Source organism: Mustela nigripes, chromosome 4 (genome assembly GCF_022355385.1).
Source record: "Mustela nigripes isolate SB6536 chromosome 4, MUSNIG.SB6536, whole genome shotgun sequence".
NCBI classification, from domain to species: Eukaryota; Metazoa; Chordata; class Mammalia; order Carnivora; family Mustelidae; genus Mustela; species Mustela nigripes.
This window is the reverse complement of record NC_081560.1, coordinates 62,812,169-62,818,784: the sequence shown is the minus strand read 5'-3', so window position 1 is coordinate 62,818,784 and position 6,616 is coordinate 62,812,169. Positions and strand designations below refer to the sequence as shown.

General features: G+C 35.5%; 1 pseudogene; it reads left to right on the top strand.

Moving 5' to 3' along the window:
* Positions 1-507: 507 nt before the first annotated feature.
* Positions 508-1,834, top strand: LOC132015061 (large ribosomal subunit protein uL4-like; annotated as a pseudogene).
* Positions 1,835-6,616: the final 4,782 nt, after the last annotated feature.

The following is a 6,616-nucleotide window of genomic DNA, read 5'->3' as shown; positions in this document are numbered from 1 at the left end:
TTTCCTGGAGGATTATACCAAACATTTAAGGAGGAATTCATATCAGTTGTATACAATCTCTTCTAGAAATGAGACTAGGAGGAAGTATATCCCAATTTGTTTTATGACACTAGTGTTACTCTGATACAAAAAAAAAAAATTAGTCAAAGACATTACAAAAAAAAAAACCTACAGACTAATATCCTTCATGAATTTAGATGCAAATCCATAACAAAATATTAGCAAATAGAATTAAGTTAAATATAAAAAGAATTATGCATCATGAGTAAGTGGGGTTTATTCCAACAATGCAAGACTATTTGATAATCAACCAATGCAATGCACCATATTTACAGGGTAGAGAAAAATATTATATGCTTATAACAAGCAATGCTGAAAAATAATTTGTCATAATTCAGTATCCATTATGTCAAAAAGCATTTCACATAATTCAATACATACTTACCACAAAGACTTTAGTATAAATAGGAACAGAATACGATTTCCTGGCCCTCTCCTCTCCCCACGATGGTGTATGCTGGCCCATTGATATCTATGTACTCCAAAAAGGGAGAATCATCTAGCAAAAATGTTACTTTGCCTGCTGTGTTCAAGGCTCCCATTCGACCTGATATAGTGAACTTTGTTCACACCAACTTGCACAAAAACAACAGACAGGCATATGCTGTCAGTGAATTAGCAACTTATCAAACCAGTGCTAAGTCTTGGGATACTGGCAGAGCTGTAGGTCTATTCCCAGAGTTCGAGGTGGTGGGACTCACCGTTCTGGCCAGGGTGCTTTTGGAAATATGCGTCGTGGGGGCACATGTTTGCACCCACCAAAACCTGGCACCATTGGCATCGCAGAGTGAACATAATACAGAAGTGATATGCCATCTGCTCTGCCCTGGCTGCCTCAGTCTTCCCAGTGCTAGTTATGTCTAAAGGTCATTGTATTGAGGAAGTTCCTGAACTTCCTTTGGTGATTGAAGATAAAGTTGAAGGCTACAAGAAGACCAAGGAGGCTGTTTGCTACTTAAGAAACTTAAAGCCTGGGATGATATCAAAAAGGTCTATGCCTTTCAGCAAATGAGAGCTGGCAAGGGCAAAATGAGAAACCGTCATCATATCCAGTGCAGGGGACCCTGCGTCATCTACAATGAAGACAATGGTATCATCAAGGCCTTCAGAAACAACTTGGAATTACTTTACTTGATGTAAGCAAACTGAACATTTTGAAACTTGCTCCTGGTGGGCATGTGGGATGTTTCTGCATTTGGACTGAAAGTGCTTTCCACAAGTTAGACAATCTGTATGGCACTTGGCATGAGGCTGCCTCCCTTGAGAGTAACTACAACCTTCCCATGCATAAGATGCTTAATACAGACCTTAGCAGAATCTTGAAAAATCCAGAGATCCAAAAATCCCTCTGAGCACCACGCAAGAAGATTCATCGTTGGGTCCTGAAGAAGAATCCACAGAAGAACCTGAGAATCATGTTGAAGATAAACCCATATGTGAAGACCATGTGCCGGAATACCATTCTTCATCAGGCCAAGAATCACAAACTTTGGATGGATAAAGTGGTAGCAGCTTTGGAAGCCAAATCAGGTGAGAAGGGGGTTCCAGGCAAGAAGCCTTCCCTTCCAGGGAAGAAAGGAAAGAAGGCTGCTGGTGTGAAGAAGCAGAAGAAACCTATAGTGGGGAAAAAGGCTGCAGCTATTAGGAAACCAGCAGCTGACAAGAAGCCTGCAGAAAAGAAACCCACTGCAGAGAAGCCTGCTGCCTAAAAACTTGACATTTATTCATAAAGGTCAAATAATTTTGGATAGCTAATTTTGAATAAAGACATGATCAAAGCAAAAAAAAAAAATACAACTTCCTAAATTTGATAAAGATCATCTACAAAAATCCTACAACAAATATTTTACTTAATTGTGAAAGACTGAATGCATTTCCCTAAGATTGGGAAGAAGATAAAGCAATATCTACTCTCACCAATTTTATTCAACATAGTGCTAGAAATTATAGCTAAATCAATAAGAAAGAAAAGGAACTAAAAAGCATATGAATTAGAATGTAAAAACAAAATTATTCCTTTAAGGAAGGCACATATTGCATGGAGCACTGGGTCTGGTGCATAAACAATGAATCTTGGAACACTGAAAAAATAAAATTAAATAAAAACAAAACAAAATCCCCAAACTATTCCTGTTTTCAGATGACATAATTGTCTACAAAGAAATCCCACAGAATCTACATAAAAACTCCTAGAACTAATAAGTGAGTTCAGTAGAGTCATAAGATGCAAGATAGGCATAGAAAAATCAATTGTATTTCTATATGCTAGCAATGGTCATATGGAAATCAAACTTAAAAACAAAATACCATTTATGGGGTAACCGGGTGGTATAGTTGGTTAACATCTGACTCTTGTTTTTGGCTCAAGTCGTGATCTTAGGGTCATGAAATGGAGCGCCAAGTCAGGCTCTGCACACAGCATGGAGTCTGCTTGAGACTTTCTTTCCTTCTCCCTCTGTGTTTCCCCCTTCTAAAATAAATAAATAAATCTTTAAAAAATTTTATATTTATTTAAAAAACCCAGAGAGAAATACTTAGGTGTAAAATTATCAAATCTACCAAAATGTGAACAAGACTTGAATACTGAAAACCACAGAATGCTGATTAAACACACACACACACACACACAGATTATTTAAATAACTGAAGAGACATACCATGTTCATGGATTGGAAGAATCAACATAATAAAAATGTGAATTCTCCACAGATTGATAATAGAGGTTTAATCAATTCCTTTCATAATCCCGTATATAACTTCTTGTTGATATGCACAAGGTTATTCTATTTTTTAAATGGTTAAGTCAAAGGAATTAGAATAGCTAGACAACTTGAAAAATAATAAATTAGGAGGAATCAGTCTACCCAGCTTCTATAGTATCAAAACTGTATATTATTGGCAGAAGCTTAGACACATGGATCAATGAGCAGAATAGAGAATTGAAAGTAGACCCACACAAATATGCCTGCTTGATTTTTGACAAAGGTAAAAAGCAATCTAATGGAGGGAAACTAGCCTTTTAATAAATGGTTCTAGAGCAAAGTGGACATCAGTAGAAAGCCAAAGATATATACCTTTGTAAAAACATAAGTAATCTACTAACTGAAAATAGAAATAAAACAAAAAGTATGATCAATATAGCAAAAAATGGGGGAAAAAAACAGGTATAAAAGAAAAATCTAGCAGAGGTAAATAAATAATAAAAATATAAATATAAATAAAAATAAATAATAATAAAATAAATAAAAAATAAAAATAAAAAAATAAATCTAGTAGAGGGCATAAAACATATTTTATTAAAAAAGGAATAGAGTAAGACCTATTATATATTCCATATTTATTATATATATTACATACATATATACATATTACATACTATTATATATTACTATTATATTATTATGTATTACATTCATATTATGATAATATATTTAAGTGGGTTAACCTTTCTAATAAGAAAATGAAGATTTTTAGGTGTTGTTAATAAGCATATATCAAATAGCAGTGCAAAGCAAATTCTAAATAGTCAAGGTAAATGCTATATGAGAGATACATGAAGAAGGAAAATTTCAGAGTAAAAACTAGGAATAACATACATAAAGATGAACACAAGCAGATTAAAGTAGACAGCAACATTAACATCAAAGAAAATAAAATTCATGGCAAAACCATTAAAGGAGATCAAGAAGATGTAATAGTTATTGATTTTAATGTACTGAATAAAATAACTTCAATATATATAAGCAAACACTAAAAATTTGAGATTTTGAACATCTCAGCTTTTAACTAATCAAACACAAAGAAAAGAACATCTAAATAAACCAATTAATAAGAAATTTTAATAGTATGATTTATAACATACATATAATGTATATGATTATGCTATGTAATATTACAGTATAATAATAAGGTATATAAAATAATAATAGCATTTGAACAAAATAATTTATATTTCATTGGCATACTTCAAAGTCCATTACTAACAGAATATAATTTTCTGTCAGGCCACAATAAAATATTTACAAAAAATTGATAACCTATTAGTCCACAAAGAAACCAGAAAAATTCTAGAAAGCAGAATACAATAGGTACATTTCTGGCTGCAATGGAAAATAAACCAGAAATTAATAATAAGGAAGCAAAATATCTCCAACTTCTTGTTTGTTGAGATTATGCAATCATTAATACAAACTAGCCGTTTGCAAACTCTTAAGTCCAAGAGATACTCAAATTGGTTATTAGAAAAAACAATGACAAGAAAGACATTAAGTAAAAACATTAATGGTATGTCATCAAAGCTGTAATCAGAAGCAAATTCATAGTTTCAAATCTTTCCATTATTAAACAAGAAAAATATAGAGCAATTAATTCAGTAGGTTATTAAAAGTAAAACAACTAACACGAAGTTAAGCAGAACCTGTGTGTTCTGTTCAGAGCTGGGGGCCCAGGCCTGTGTCCTGAAGTGGGGACAAGCAATCAGTAAATGGCTGTTAAATCGATACGTAATAAATAAGTGACTGAATAAAAATAGAACTTGTGGAATAGAAAGAATATTAATAGAACTGAAAATCTATGACTTCCTAAGGAGACTCAGTCTGCACTCTTGAGGAGGGCTCAAGCTGTAAAAATGGACAGAACAAGTGCAAGGGCTTGTTTACAGGACCAACAGGAGGCCTGAGGGGTACAGGTGGGGAGTGCTAGAGGCCTCATGGTTCATTTCTGGAATGTTTGGCACATTTCAGGGGAGAATCTGTCACAGAGGAATTTTGCCTTGTGGCAATTTAGTGGCACTGCAGAAGAAAGCTTTCCCTTTCTGGCTGTTTACCTTTAAAATCCTTCAAACAGGTACTGAAGGCTTCCATTTCAGGCCCAAAACAAAGCCCTGCAGTAACAATGTGACTTAGGTTTCCTTCGAGGATTGTTAGCAGTAGCAAAACCTTTTCTGAACACACAGTTTTAAATAGGCAAAGTCGTGGCACTGCTGGGCCTGAGAAACTGAAGGAGCGGGGGAGGGTTTTTTACTGTTCTGGGAAAGAACGTAGGATCATTAAAGACTCATTTTGATTACACACTTTCTTCCGGAAAAATAAGAACAACAGATAGTATCCCAAACTAATGACACATCGTGGGATATATTGACTGTAGGGAAAGTCACTTCTCATGGTTCCCTGTTTCAAATCACTCTGACTGGCTGCCTTCACTTATATGGGCAACATCCCCAAGATTCTGAAGTTGAGATGAAAGGATATATTTTTATCCACTATCAATCCTGAATCCTCAAATAATTCCCATTCTTTTTATCTGTGAAAAAAAAAATTAACCAAATTGAATTGAAGGTATTCACATTCAAAATATTGAATACTGTAGATAATTAAAATTTGCTATCATGGCCAAGGCTAAGGTCCCACTCACCTGGCCTTCCACTTACAAGAGCCCGACATACTCCTTTTAGATAGTATTTTTTAAGATCCTGCTTAGACTCCTAGTTAAACCTCCTAACTTCTCAGGTGTTTCACACAGAAGACTGGTTTGTCTCTTTGCTTTTGTTTGGAAGGTCACCTTTATCAGGGCTGTAATTAATTCTTGCCAGGATAATAGTGTTCCCTGTGAATCACACAGGTCTTGAGGGGAGAAAATTGATAATCTAATAACCATAGCAAAGTGAGACATCTTCACCTTCCAGACCAGGTATCTGGCTTTCTCTTTCTTGGCTTACAGCGTGATCTGTGGTTATGATTGCTGCTAGTGGTAGGAGAAATTAAAAAAAAAAAAAAAGTTTCTTGGCTTTCTGTAGTTTAGCAGCATGTCCCGGTTTTCAAGTACAAAGTCAGATTCTGAGTCAGCCCATCCCCTTACCTGGAATCAGAGGCTTTTCATGCAATAAGATACAACAGCTTAGCTTGCATGAGGTTTTTGGGAAAAAGCCAAATATTCAAAAAACCATCTGCTTGCACTGCTCATAAATCACAGAAATGATTGCCCTTGATCTGCAGCCATTCCCCATTATAGAGGATATTGGTTTCCAAAAGATGTCACAGCATATTGAAATGAGACGGTCTCTTCCAAGCAGAAAATTCCTCTTCACCATTACATTATATAGTAGAGTAGAATTATGTCATGTTAGCCTTCAAAGGCAGATAGGATCTCAGAGAAGATGCAGGTGGAGGGGTGGCTGTAAATTTTGCAACTAGCATAAAGGACAAGCCACTAAAATTGTTTATGCTTTGCTCCAGTCAAATGCTGTAAGGGTTTGAAATGATTGGGAGCCATGAGCTCTGTTTCTGAAGATGCCTTTGAACCAGGTGTCCATCTTGTCACTCATAATGCTGTTTCCCACCAAGAGTGAAGACAACAGCCGTTGATAGAATGAGTGGAGAGAATGACTATACTGCAAATAGCCCTTGAAAGCTAGGCACGTTATTATTTAGCACTTGGGGAACCATCTGCAGAATACTTGGCATTATGCAAAGCATAAGGGGTGACCAGACATCTGGCCAATGGTTTTGGTGATCTAAGAAAGACACAACCTTCTGAGGAGCTGGCATGGCTCGTGCAT